At 45.3% G+C, this 15,072-nt stretch overlaps 1 protein-coding gene across 1 annotated transcript in view; it reads left to right on the forward strand.

The window, feature by feature from the left end:
- The window catches only part of LOC124607061 (uncharacterized protein DDB_G0284459-like), a 415,556-nt gene that overhangs the window by 70,013 nt on the left and 330,471 nt on the right, over positions 1 to 15,072 (forward strand). The window lies entirely within an intron of this gene.

The raw sequence follows: 15,072 nt of genomic DNA on the forward strand, positions 1-15,072 counted from the left end.
TGGACCCGTGACAATATCGATTGAGCCATAGACAACTGGAAAAGCGTGACCTGATCACACGAGCCCTGATTTCAGTTGGTAATAGGTGATGGTAGGGTTCGAGTGTGGCTCAAACCCTGCGAAGCCATGGACCCAAACTGTCAACAACGCACTGCACAAGCTGATGGTGGCTTCAGAATGGTGTGGACTATGTTTACATGGAATGGACTGGGTCCCCTGGTCCAACTGTACCGATCATTGACCAACTGCAAAAAATTCATGTAATTTATGTTCCTAAACAATGATGAAATTTTTATGGATGTCAGTGTGCTATGTCACCGGACCACAATTGCTCGCTATCGGCTTGGAGAACATTTTGGGCAGTTTGGACGAATGATTTGGCTATGCAGACTACCTGACATGAATCCCATAGAACATTTATGGGACATAATCAAGAGATCAGTTCGTGCACAAAATCCTACGCCAGCAACACTTTCGCAGTTATGGGGGTTATAGAGGCAGCATGGTTCAGTATTTTGCACGGTACTTCCAACGACTTGTTGAGTCCACGACACGTCAAACTGCTGCACTACGCTGGGCAAAAGGAGGCCCGACGCGATATTAGGATGCAATCCATGACTTATCTCCTCGGTGTGTATGTAACGGTTCATTGTTGTCGTCTAGAAACTATGGTAGAAAGTTCGGCTGAGCATCCGAAAACACGCCATTAATCAATCACGCAGAGAAAAGCCTGAGAGATTGGATCACCTTGGTTGAACAAAAAAATTATGGGACTAAGGAGAAACCTTGTGACCGTCTCTGGATTCTGCCCCCATTTCACTCCGCAAGTGTTCAGCGCTGCAGTTACACGTCATCATACTTCCAGCTGACAGCACAACGCGCGATCTGTTCGAGGAACAGAAGCGTCACTAAAATGTCGCGTGCGCCAGTTGGAATTCCCCGCACGGAAGCTAGCACACGACTGTCAGTAGACAGACGTGCGCGGAAGCACGTTTTAGCGAACATGTGGCGGAAGACAGCGTTTTGGGGGCAGTAGCCATTTGTCCTTGTCATAGAAGAATGTTCAAGTATAATTGACAGTAACTGCCTGTACTTGGTTCAAATGGCTCTGAGCACTATGGGACTTAACTTCTAAGGTCATCAGTCCCCTAGAACTTAGAACTACTTAAACCTAACTAGCCTAAGGACATCACACACATCCATGCCCGAGGCAGGATTCGAACCTGCGACCGTAGCGGTAGCGCGGTTCCAGATTGTAGCGCCTAGAACCGCTCGGCCACCTCGGCCGGCGCCTGTACTTGGAGAAGCGTTAGCCTGCTGGTGTGGGAATTCTGTCCTTCACAGATATTACCATCCAGACATGCTGCCCGAAGACGTCTGACGCACTAATTCATAACTCCACTCATCCAACATTATCTTCTTGATACAAACAACCTTCGGCGGAGGAAAACTATAGTGCAGAGTCATTATCAATAACAATAAAAAACACTAAACAATCATTTAAATTATAATAAAAATTATAACAAAAAAGTCAAGAATGATGAGGTGTTTACAAAGGTCACATAGCATTATGAAGGTGCTCTACTCGCAGCTACCTGTTTCATGCCAGTATAGACGCAACTTCAGGTGCGTAATGGTTATACTCCCATAATGTAGATGGACGATTAAGGAGTCCCAGTATTCGGTAAGCTATCCACTTCAAGAGTCAAACCACATTGTCGGGATGCCACAACGAAACTGAGTTCAACCAAAAGCAGTGTGTCAGAGGTGTACGAAGCACGATTACTGAGTTAGCCAGGCCGGACACGCCGAAAGATATATTACAGAATTAGGTAGACACCAGCCGTATAAAACCGATGTTAGCAAAAAAAAAAAAATAAATAAATAAATAAATAAATAAATAAATAAATCTTTATCATGTGCGTACATGCTACGAATTGCTAACAGGCCGATGTGGTGAAAGCAGCCGTTGGAGGCTAGCATTTCACTCGGGCCTGGCTCTTTCAGTGCTAAAGTTTTGTACACTTTTGACAAATATCCTTTGGGTGTACACAATCCGCCAATGTGGTTTGACGCTGAACCTCGATATCTCCCCGAGTGCTAGGACTCCGTAATTGTCCTTCTGCATTATGAAAATATAATCATTATAAGCCTGAAGATGCGTCTATGCTGACGTGAAACTGGTAGCTGCGAGTAAAGCAACTTCATACAGTTATGCCATCTCTGGAAACACTTCATCAGTATTGACTTTTTTAATTGTTATGTTTGTGATAATTTAAATGGTTATTAAGTGTTGAATGTTTTTTTTTAATTTTTTATTCGGTATTTTATTGCGCTTTCGAATTCAACAACTTATACAAAATGAATTTTTCTCTCTGTAGTAGAACGAGCGCTGTGACGGATCTTTCTAACAGATAGAAACCACATACCAGACGAGGTCGCAAACCTGTAACTCAGCTCTACGCGATCACAAGACGTCGCACATTTTTTTGAACTGGCATTGGGAAGACTAGAGGTCCAAATTTCCATCCATTCAACCTCATTTAGGTTTTTCCGTGGTTTTCCATAATTGCTTAGAACAAAATTTCAGGATGGAATCTTAGAGCCGTACTATACTGTAAAACATCTTTGGCGAAGATCTTTTATGAAAGCCTTTTGGTCAAATCTTTGACAGTGCACCAGGGAAGCTATTATCAGAGATATTTTTCATTAAGGATCTTTGATAAAAGAGTGAGAGCTTAGATTTGATTAAAGTTCGCCAATGCATACATGTCGCTTCACTTGTTTCGGTGCCTTCAACGTATAAAATGCAGTCGAAGTATATTTGTTGCATGGCTTCCGCCACTGTAATTATTGGAAAATAAGAAGGACACGAAATTCTTCATCAACACAGACAACGATGACTACAAAAAGAAATATCTGCAGCAGTCAGCTGGATTCGAAGTATTTGCACAGTAGATGATGTTAAGCTTACACGTAGAAGGAGAGGAAGTGGAAGGAGATGGAGACGTGGAAAGGCAAGTGTTGTCAAAATGTGCATAAGTAAAATAAATGTATTTATACTGTTAGTAACCTAATCTGACCTCCGTTAATTTCTCCTTTAGTGGATTATGTATTGGGTCACGTGTTCTGAAATATGGTGCACTGTTGTGCAGTTGATTTTTTTTTTTTGGGGGGGGGGGGGGGAGGAAGAGGGGACCAAATCTATATCTACATCCATACTCCGCAAGCCACCTGACGGTGTATGGCGGAGGGTACTTTGAGTACCTCTATCGGTTCTCCCTTCTATTCCAGTCTCGTATTGTTCGTGGAAACAAAGATTGTCGGTATGCCTCTGTGTGGGCTCTAATCTCTCTGATTTTATCCTCATGGTCTCTTCGCGAGATATACATAGGAGGGAGCAATATACTGCTTGACTCATCGGTGAAGGTATGTTCTCGAAACTTCAACAAAAACACGTACCGAGCTACTGAGCGTCTCTCTTGCAGAGTCTTCCACTGGAGTTTATCTGTCATCTCTGTAACGCTTTCGGGTTACTAAATGATCCTGTAACGAAGCGCGCTGCTCTCCGTTGGATCTTTTCTATCTCTTCTATCAACCCTATCTGATAGAGTCATCGTCCGGAGCTCGTGGTCGTGCGGTAGCGTTCTCGCTTCCCGCGCCCGGGTTCCCGGGTTCGATTCCCGGCGGGGACAGGGATTTTCTCTGCCTCGTGATGACTGGGTGTTCTGTGTTGTCCTTAGGTTAGTTAGGTTTAAGTAGTTCTAAGTTCTAGGGGACTGATGACCATAGATGTTAAGTCCCATAGTGCTCAGAGCCATTTGCGCCATTGATAGGGTCATCGGTCCCATCGGATGAGGAAAGGAAGAAGGAAATCGGCCATGCCCTTTCAAAGGGTCCATCCCATTATTTGCATGAAGCGATATAGGGAAATCATGGGAAAGCTAAATAATGATGGCCGAAATGGTACACTGTGAGACTCAAGTATTGTATGGCAAGCTGGAATACCTTTCACCAGTTGCTGAAAATCTCGACCTAAGCATGCGAAGATCTTTACGACATTTATGATTTAAATAATGTAACACTGCACCAATTGTTCATTTTTTCACGCTTAGCATGATACTTTGCGAGAATTTATTCTCGTTATCAAGTACAAATAGTTACATTTTATGTGATGTTTCGGAAACTTGGAAAAAACAAATCTGTCCGATTGCTGTAAACCATAAAAACACACATACAAACACCACATAAAATAATTATGCAAATATTTCCTTTACATCTACATTTGCGCTTGATAACGAGAATAAACTCTCTAAACGCGTCACGTTAAACATGAAAAAGTACGTAACTAGTGTAGTGTCTCATGATTTAAATAATGAATGTCTCAGTTGCAGGCTTTCCAAAAACATCATTTATGACAAAAGAAATTAAGAAATGGCATTTCTTAAATGAGTATCTTGTATACAAATATGAGGGGCTACTTTCATAAGGACAAATTTTCGTTCTGGTCATTACGCAGAGGATCTCTTCTGACTGTTCACTGTATCACCCACAATCGTTTCCATATGTGTTTCTTTTCAAGCAATGCGCTCGCAATCGACATACGGTGTTATACAGGCACATTCCCGAGCAACAATGACAAAAAAATTTACGATTGCGTAATAGATACAATGAAGTAGCTTGATCAAAGATGTTTGAGGAATCCTTTGACAAAGATCTTTTTTAGTGTAACAAGGGCCTTAGAAATGGACACGGCTGATTTCGTTTCCGCATAACGCATCATTTCCGGGCCGTGCCTGTCAGTTGGCTAAGCTGGTCGCTATTGTGAACGGCAGAGCCGGGTTTCCAGTTCCCGCGGGACTCTGGCTATTCCCCAGCCTGGAGATAAAGGGCTGGTTTCCCCTAATCGGGCTATAATGAAATGGTCTGGGCCGACCCACCTGTTTTGAAAGGCGAACAAACTATTGAAAGTGTCGACAGACAGCTGGGCCTTACAGCAGAACAATAAACAGTAAACAAGTAAATGATCAATCTTAGTGCTTACAGTCTGTCCAGGAGGCTGATTGGTCCAAAGACCTGCATGTTAAACCACAAAAACGATCATGTTTGACAGTGTTCCTGGATGCATGATCACAGAGCATAGAAGTATCCTGGCTGTTTCATTGCATATTTCCTCAGCTTTTTCAAATGGCTCTGAGCACTATGGGACTTAACATCTTAGGTCATCAGTCCCCTAGAACTTAGAACTGCTTAAACCTAACTAACCTAAGGACATCACACACATCCATGCCCGAGGCAGGATTCGAACCTGCGACCGTAGCAGTCCCGCGGTTCCGGAATGCAGCGCTAGAACCGCACGAACACCGCGGCCGGCCAGCTTTTTCACCGGGAAGGGTCCGAATGGCCGCAACGGTGTTAACAATGATGTCCTACATAGCTGTAGTACTCGGGGTGATAGCCACACTCCGCCGAGGAAACCCAACGGCTTGCAACCTGAACAAAGAAGAGGTACAGGCTGTCAAGAGTGTATTGGTACTGAGTGCCAATAAGGGAGCTGTGGCCGAGCGGTTCTAGGCGCTTCAGTCCACAACCGCGCTGCTGCTACGGTCGCAGGTTTGAATCCTGCCTCGGGCATGGATGTGTGTGATGTCCTTAGGTTAGTTAGGTTTAAGTAGTTGTAAGTTCTAGGGGACTGATGACCTCAGCAGTTAAGTCCCATGGTGCTCAGAGCCATTTGAACCATTTTTTGTATCAAGATTGTCTACAGTGCATTGGTATTCTTCCCTCTACGTTCATTTTAATAAGAAATGAGAAGCAAAATGAGATTTCAGCATAACTTTAAGATCTAGAATGCTTTTTGTCTCGCCTGAAAAGTTTAGGTTTTTGGACGTCTGAGATTTCTCAATATTCCCATTCAATTACTAACTTTGAGTAAGAGTGTCATTTCTCTTCGTATCATTGCCTATTGTTTTCAGTTGCTTTCTGCATTATGTCTAGCTGTTCTGCCTGTGTGTGGTCCAAGTTTAATCGAGCTACGTTACTTGGCAGTGACGCACCGTGTTCGTCTTCAGCTTTGCACACCAGTGTACAACGTACCCTTCGCCATGCACTGCATGGTGGTTTGCGGAGTGCTTACGTAGGTGTGGAAGAGATTGGAATGTTTAACAGCACCTGTGATGCTGTTACTAGTCCGGCCCATGTTACTTGGCAGCGACACAACATGCCGGTCTTCAGATTTGCACATCAGAAGGCAAGGTACCCTCCGCCATGCACCGTATGGTGGTTTGGGGAGTACGTATGTAGGTGTAGAACTGTTTGAAATGTTTCATAGAAACTGTGACGCAGCCAAGTTGTGTTGGGTGAAATTGTAGTGTTACGGGGGGGGGGGGGGGGGTCCCGTTGTAACGTTAACTGCCTGGCTCGCGGGGAGCTGTGCGCCTACCGAGGCGAGCCCAGCTGGGAGCTGATGACCCCGTAACGGACACCAGGCAGCGGCTGCAGCTGCAGCGCCTGCGAGACGGACACTGTATCCCGCGCAGGGCGCGCCCACGCCGGCACTCCGGAAACCCGAGAGCGGCGGAGGCAGCGATCCGGCCGCAGGAAGTCGCCGTCGCGCGTGCGAGACCTGCCGAGGGAATGCGAGGCCGCCGCCGCCGCTTTGTGCACTGCGCACTGCCTCTGCGCATTCCGGCAGAGTGCGCCGGCGGCCTTTCGGTCGTGCCGACAGGTGCCGCGGCCCGCGAGTTTTAAGCTCATTCCCGTGAAGTACTTCATTCATTTCACTCTTTGCCGTGAAGCGTTCAAATGAAGTAGTTCATTCATGAAGTACGGAAGCCTGGCGAAGTTTCCCAGTTCGCCGTTGAGCAGCGGCTACGCTCGCTTCGCCTCGCTCGTACAATAAAGCTTCGTAATACTTCATATTTTTACCAACAGATGGCCGAACTATGCAGTAACGTGCACGCAACGTTTTGCGTCTTACAGCGTCTGAGTTAATTTAAATACAGGATGGTCGAAGGGGACAAAGGAAAGATAAACAGAGAAGCCTGTCACATATAAAGAAGGTATTACGTTTAATCTTGCTCGACATTTTCTCATGAAGCGCCAAAAAGAGTCTTCATCTGCCAAGTGAAACCTTATTTGTTGTATTTATGGACTGAAAACTAGGGCTACCAACGAAATGCAGTCCAAGTTTATGTTCCTTTTAAAATTTAATCCAAAATAGAATGAGTATGTTTACCACTGTCACAAAGTCTATATACCTACGTTAAGTAATTATTCAGAAGTTTTCCTGGAGATTTTATTTTTATTGAGAATAATAACCCTCTAAATTCAAAACGTAAACTGTCACCTGTAGTCATTGGTACGATTTCAGGTAAAATCTCTCTTTATTTTAATCGAAAGCAGTTTTTGTGTCTATTCACGCTTATACAATGGCTAGCAACACGCGATCGCGTAAAAGTAGTGAAATTTGGGGTTTCTTCACCGATTTAGGTTATGTGAAAGCAAAGTGCAACTGTTGTTCTAAGTGTATTTCACCGCGCGATTCGTCGACAGGCAGTACAGGGAGGATTGAAGTGACGTAGCGCCAATGTAGTGGGAGACGGAGAGGGGAAGAGAGTGAGTGAACGAACTAGAAAAAAAGTGTGGAGTGTACTATCAGTGGAGTGTTTGAAGTATCAGTTCATTGAAATTGAGTGGTTAGTTCACACTTCACTGGAGTGAAGCGTTCATTTAAACGACTCATTCACGAGCTCCCCATCACTAGTTTTAAGGCTGCGTTCACGGTGGCACCAACGGTCGTCAAACGCCGTCGCCAAAAATGGCCCGATATCGGCCGACACCTTGCTCACTGTGCGTCCTATCCCATTTGTCAGTTTCTGACGGGATAGAGGAAGTTAGGTTAGAATCTATTTTATGTATGAAGCGGGTTATACTTTAATCTCCATGGACGGGATGGATACTACGATGCCTCCGTGTTAGGAGACGAGCGCGGCTGTGCTGCTTTTGCTATTAAAAGATGGAAGCAGCAGAGTATTTGCACAAAAGGACTTCGGAAACCGCCTTAAACCCACAGTCAGGCTGGCCAGTGCACTGGCCAGGGTCGTTACTCCACCACGCAGAATCGATACGGGTCTGGTTCACATTCATGCCTCGCCAGCTAGTGTGCTATTCGATACGTTGTGCGAGCACTTAAAAAGAATCGAGCTATACACGGCTGTAAATATAAATGTAAAACGGCGCAAGATGTTCGAATTTCTCGTGAAAATTGGAGCAAGCTATAGCGAAAGATGGGTAATATGTACAAGAACCAAGAGGGGAAAAATAAGAATGGAAGATCAATAGGGAACAGCTTGAATTAAAAAGGATTTAAGACAAGGATAGTCTTTCTCCCCTGTCGTTCAATCTCTACATCCAAGGTTGCAAGCATGGAAAATAAAAGAATCAGCGCTGTGATCAAAATTCAAGTTGAAAAGATATCAGTGATAATATTCGCTGATAACACTGATATCCTCAGTGAAAGTGACGGTGAATTGCGGAACATACTGAATTTAGCGAACAGTCTAGTGAGCACAGAATATGGAAACCAAAGAAACACGAAAGTAGTGAGGAGTAGCAGAAATGAGATAACTGGAGACCTAGAAGCAATGGAGGAATTCTGCTACCTTGGATACACAATGAAACACGATGGACGAAGCCAGGGGGTCATAAAGAGTACACTAGCACAGGCAAAGAGAGCATTCGTGGCGAAAAGAAGTCTGCTAGTCTCAAATTTGAGGAAGGAATTTCTGAGAAAGTATATTTGGAGCACAGAATTGTATGCAAGTGGATAACGGACTGTGACAAAACTGGAAAACAAGATAATTGGAGTGGAGCTATACAAAGATGTTGAAAATAAGGTGGACTGATAAATAATGAGATGGTTCTCAGCAGAATTAGCCAGATAAATAATATATGAAAAACATTATAAGAAGAAGGGACAATATGATGTGACGTGTGTCAAAACAAAAAAAAATGACTCCCGTGATATTAGAGGGAGCTATGAGAGTAAAAACAATATAGTGAGTAAAGATGGAGACTGGGATACATCTCACAAGACTTAGATAAACCAAGAGCACTTCGGGTAATGTTCAGCGCAACTCAAGTCGAAACGTTAGTAATGGGAAATTTTCATGGATCACGGCCATACAACCTGGAAGATTTATCAGCCGCCAAGACATCCGGTTGCAAAATCCTTCATTGTATGATTTCCGTTATTGAGTACATTTTTTTGTTATGTGGAACCTTAATTTTGTAGGGAAACAAAAGTGTGTGAAAAATGAAACGGCGGAAAGACGAAAACAAACGAGAGGTGGGCGAGGGGAGCGGGGGGGATTTTGTTGGTCTAGGGCACCACCATCACTAAATGAGGCCCTGTACGCGCATTAGGCGACCATTTCCGTAAACCGCGCAACAGCGCACTTGCTAAAGGGAACGGCAAGAGTCTCCTGTTGTTACGCGCACCACAAAGTGTACATCAATACTACTCGCCCAGAAAGCAAGGCGTTATGGCGTCGATTGCTAAACGGAAATCAGCAGTTTTTGCTTACTTTGCGGCAGGTGCATTATACAGCGTGGTTCCATGATGGTGTTCAGAACTTTCAGGGATTGTGGCGGTGGGTAAATGTATAAATTTGAGGTAAGGGACCCTCGTACAACAACAGTGCCCGCATCTCGTGGTCGTGCGGTAGCGTTCTCGCTTCCCACGCCCGGGTTCCCGGGTTCGATTCCCGGCGGGGTCAGAGATTTTCTCTGCCTCGTGATGGCTGGGTGTTGTGTGCTGTCCTTAGGTTAGTTAGGTTTAAGTAGTTCTAAGTTCTAGAGGACTTATGACCACAGCAGTTGAGTCCCATAGTGCTCAGAGCCATTTGCACCACTTTACAACAACAGCAACAACCAACCTCAAAGTTATAAATGAAAATCGTTCTGATACCTCTGACTGTGATATACATGTACCAGCATTCTTGTTGTTAAGATTGTAGGATAGGCAACTTTCGGAGGTTGTAGTATGGACCAAACCAACACAAAAAGGATCAAAACCAAGAAAAAAGTGTCTGTTAAACATGGGCTCTAAACTGCATACCTGAAAAGCTATGGGCACGTGTTCGTCTTCGATACTGTGAACCACATCTCTTCTACGGCGAGCTGTTTCCATAGTTTTGGAGGAGTGGTATGGACCAAAAACGAGGGAAAAGGTCAAGTAAATATGGGCTATAAAATATGTACCTTAAGAGCTATGAGCGAGCATTTGTTCAGAAGAAGAGATGTGTTTCATAGTATCGAAGGTCAACACGTGCTCATAGATCGTAAGGTATGCATTTCAGAGCCCATGTTTAACAGACACTTTTTTCTTGGTTTCGGTCCTTAACACAACCCCTGAAAGTTGGCTATCCTATAATCTTAGTAACAACAGTACCAGTACGTGCATTCCACTGTCAGAAGCATCAGAACGATTTTCGCTTACAACTTTCGACTCGGTCGTTCCCGGTCCAGGGTCCCTTACCTGAAATTGATACTTTACCCTTCTCCGTCATCCCTGAAAGTTTGCAACATCGTCACGGAGTGCCACTGTGTTGGTTCAAATGGCTCTGAGCACTATGAGACTTAACATCTGAGGTCATCAGTCCCATAGAACTTAGAACTACTTAAACCTAACTAACCTAAGGACATCACACACATTCATGCCCGAGGCAGGATTCGAACCTGCGACCGTAGCAGTCGCGCGGTTCCGGACTGAAGCGCCTAGAACCACTCGGCCACCGCGGCCGGCTTACCAGTGTGTGCCGTGACAGTAAAAAATACTAACAATTGTTGTTATTTAATCATTTCATCAGGCAGCCTCAAAATTTTATCCCGGTGCATCAGAATATGTCATGCACTCGGATACTGTCAGCACCACTTCTCTTTGAGGCCTCAGTGATAAATCTTTGTGGGCAGTAGGGCAAATGCGTTCTGTTTTCTTTGAGTTTCCTCCACTGCTATCTGCAGCCTACAGTCTTTCGACATACAGTATATCTCGTTTAGTGATATATCACATTTGCTCTGTTGTGATAATCTTGATTTCTGGTGTGAAAAAGATACGGCTTCGGTTTAAGGTGTTCAATTGAAGCACTCACATAATCTTTGCATCAAGTTGCCATATTCTGCCTTTATGCCTTGAAATCGCTATAACAGTGTGACGCGGAAGTTGTCAAATGCACAGGTGCAGACTGTGTTCCCCGCTTAAAACCACGGATGTGAATGAACTCTTCGGGTTTTACCGACAACATACGTGTATTGTCGGATGCGCTTTCAAGAATCCGTATTCCTAAACGGCTAAAACGGTACAGTTGCAGCTTGCTTGTCTAACGGTTTCCAGATCTGTAATATTTCATACAATGACGGGCCGAAAATTTAATATTTGGTCATAATCTACTCATTAAGAGGTATATATTATGCTGAATGTTTGACACAATAGGTCAAGAATTAAAGCAAAATCGTGTGGCATGACTGATTGAGAGACCCCGAAGGGCAAGTTCAGCTGCCTGACTGGAAAAGTGTTTTCTATCTTTCGCGAAATGTGAGCGTTGTGTGTAGGCGACTATAATTGCCGCGTGTGTGGTGTGGTGTGATCTACGCGTTATATGATGATCAGAAAAGGGAGAGGGTGAAACCCAGTGCCGGCATGTAGCCTACTATTCGCGTGTAGCACCAAGGGGGACGCCGAGGTTTACGTCCCCATCCGACGGACGGATCACCATCAACAGAGTCGAATTTCACTTCACGAGACACTTCGGAGAGGTCGGGAATTTGATCCCCCAGGCGCTTAAATTGGTAATGAGGAACTTCACACCACCGGCCCTGCTGTTCAGTCTGCCTTAAAGGCAAACGGAAAATCATCAACAGCGCTCGGTCACCCATCCACGTACTGACCACGACTGACGCTGCCTAACTGAAACCGGCATATCGTGCGCGGCACGGTTCTTGACAGTATGAAAGTTAAAAACTGAGTATATGTCTCGAGACAGTGTAACGGCGCTCAAATTACCAAAACTATATTACTTCTTTACTACTAATTCTTTTCGCAACACGTTTTGCAAACATTATCCATGTTCCGTAAACCGGGTCAACTTCGCCACTTTTTGAATGAGATTATATTTGGCGCCGTACTAATAAGTTCTTTAATCATCCAATAGAGGCGGCAAGCTTTCATTGCACACGGCCAACAATGAATAATAGACTTGGCGCCAGAGGGCGGTAGCGATCCAAACAGCGCGCCAAACCGAAAGCGCCACCGCAAACACTAGACGCGAAGCGAAAGCACTCCTCCTGGCGCGCTTTTCGAAGAGCCGGGCACAATTACGGCTCATTGCCGAAGTTTCCGTTTGCTAAAAGTGTTTTTTTAATTTTTTAACGTATAAGTACATAAATTAGTTGTCATCTGTCCACATACTATGTATGTAGAGAACAAGACTCATGTTGTGGGATGGTTTCAAAAACATTTCTGCAGTATTACGTAATAAAGAAAAAAATGTGGCCAAGTTGTCCTAGTTTATGTTATATTCTGTTGTGTTGGCAGAAGAGCCAACACCGTGTTACTAGTGGAGGCCGAAATGCACGCGTTTTAGCTCACGCAGGCTGGCGTGAGGAGGGAAGAACTATACTGACGTGAGGACTGGAACATGACAGAAATTAGAATTCAGAAAGCGGACGTAATTAGTTTGATACTTAACTTTAATCCATTAATAATGAACGTCGCTCTTGACGGTACATGATTCACAATATTATCTGTTCAGAACACATTCAAAGTAACTGAATATGGCGTCTTGCTAGGTCGTAGCAAATGACGTAGCTGAAGGCTATGCTAAACTGTCGTCTCTGCAAATGAGAGCGTATGTAGACAGTGAACCATCGCTAGCAAAGTCAGCTGTACAACTGGGGGAGTGCTAGGGAGTCTCTCTAGGCTAGACCTGCCGTGTGGCGGCGCTCGGTCTGCAATCACTGATAGTGGCGACACGCGGGTCCGACGTATACTAAAGGACCGCGGCCGATTTAAAGGCTACCACCTAGCAAGTGTGGTGTCTGGCGGTGACACCACATGTTCAATGTACATGGAAAATTATATCGTTGTACGATACATTAGGAATCAAGGGTGAGAGGTTGTTGGGTTGTGAAGGTGTTTGTGTGTGGGGGGGGGGGGGGGGGGGAGGATAAGGTGTGTTACTAGTATGTAAAGACTTGCCATCGATTCCGTGCAACATGCAACGTCAGGGTTGGGATAACGAGTCAGACCGCCTGCGCAACTCCGCGAACTGTTGTGCACTAAAAGGGACGTGTAAACAGCCGCTGAGGAACACACAGACACCGCCACCATTGCAAACTGAGTAGGCGGGCCGACGTCGCCGGTGAGAAAGTGAGCCAAGGCCGCGAGCGGAGCGCTCCCAGCTGTTACACGGGCAGCAGCACTGTACATCGCCTCGTGTCACTCGTTACTCAGCTCGCCGCCCGTCGGCCGCCCTCTCTCCACAAAAACCCTGTCGGTAGTCGCAGCGGGCCTTCCGTAGTCGCCTGTCGTGCAGGGGCCGACCCTCTCTTCACTGTCCGGCACGGACGCCATAAAAAGTTACAGCCTGTTAGGCGCGACTCAGTCTTGACGACTCTCATCTTTTGTTTTTTCACTGTGTGGAATTAGTGCGGCGTGTAGAAGTAGCTCTGTAAGAAATTCAGGGCAGCAGTGCGCAGTGTTTAGCATATCCACGTCCGGATATCCTCCACATCGCTCGTGCAACGCGCAGCCTGCTCTTTTGTCACATAATATACTACGAACCATGGATGGAGGGCAGCAGGAAGATTCCATATTTCTAGATTTCCGGAAAGCATTTGGCACGGTACCAAAAATGGTTCAAATGGCTCTGAGCACTATGGGACTTAACTTCTCAGGTCATCAGTCCTCTAGAACTTAGAACTACTTAAACCTAACTAACCTCAGGACATCACACACATCCAGGCCCGAGGCAGGATTCGAACCTGCGACCGTAGCGGTCGCGCTGTTCCAGACTGTAGCGCCTAGAACCGCTCGGCCACTTCGGCCGGCTGGCACGGTATCCCATAGCAGACTGTTAACGAAGGTAAATAAATGTGAACGTCGCGTAGACCGTTCGCCGGGTGCAAGTCTTTCATTTTGACGCCACTTCGGCGACCTGCGCGTCGATGGGGATGAAATGATGATGATTGGGACAACCCAACACCCAGTCCCTGAGTGGAGAAATTCTCCGGGAATCGAACCCGGACCCTTAGGATTGACATTCTGTCGCGCTAACCACTCAGCTACCGGGGGCGAACGTTAACGAAGGTACCAGCATATGAAATAAGTTCCCTGGTATGTGAATGGCTCGAAGACTTTTTAAATAATGTATCCCAGTGTGTTGTCCTCGATGGGCTGTTCATCAGAGACAAGGCTACCATTAGGAGTGCGCCAGGGAAGTGTGATAGGACCGCTATTATTTTCTATATACATAAATGGCCTGGCAGAGACGGTCGACAGCAATCTGCGGTTGTTTCCTCATGATGCTATGCTGTACGGGAAGGTGTCGAACCTGGTTGACTAGGAGGATCCAAGGTGACTTAGACAAAACTTTAGTTGCATTGATGAATGGCAGCTAGCTCTAAACGTAGAACAAGTGTAAGTTAATGTGGATGAGTGGGAAAAATAAACCTGTAATGTGCGGATACAGCATTAGTAGTGTTTTGCTTGACACAGTCACGTCGGTTTAATATCTGGACGTAAGAGGGGCGTTTGAAAAGTCCGTGCAAAGTCCGAGAGATGGTACCACCAGCGCGTATCGAGATCATGTTTAGTTAGTAGCATCTTTGGAAAGAACGCACATCAAGTTTCAGTCATATTGGTCTATTTCTTTGTGCTTGGCATTCGTCTGAATCAAGGAAGTTGAGTGATTGTCTAAAAACGGACGAAGAAGAATTTCGTGTGGTGACTAAACATTACTTTATGAAAGGCAAAACGCCTAAGGAGATTACAGCTTGATAAACATTACGGTC

The sequence above is a fragment of the Schistocerca americana genome, chromosome 3, assembly GCF_021461395.2.
Source record: "Schistocerca americana isolate TAMUIC-IGC-003095 chromosome 3, iqSchAmer2.1, whole genome shotgun sequence".
Classification (NCBI taxonomy): domain Eukaryota; kingdom Metazoa; phylum Arthropoda; class Insecta; order Orthoptera; family Acrididae; genus Schistocerca; species Schistocerca americana.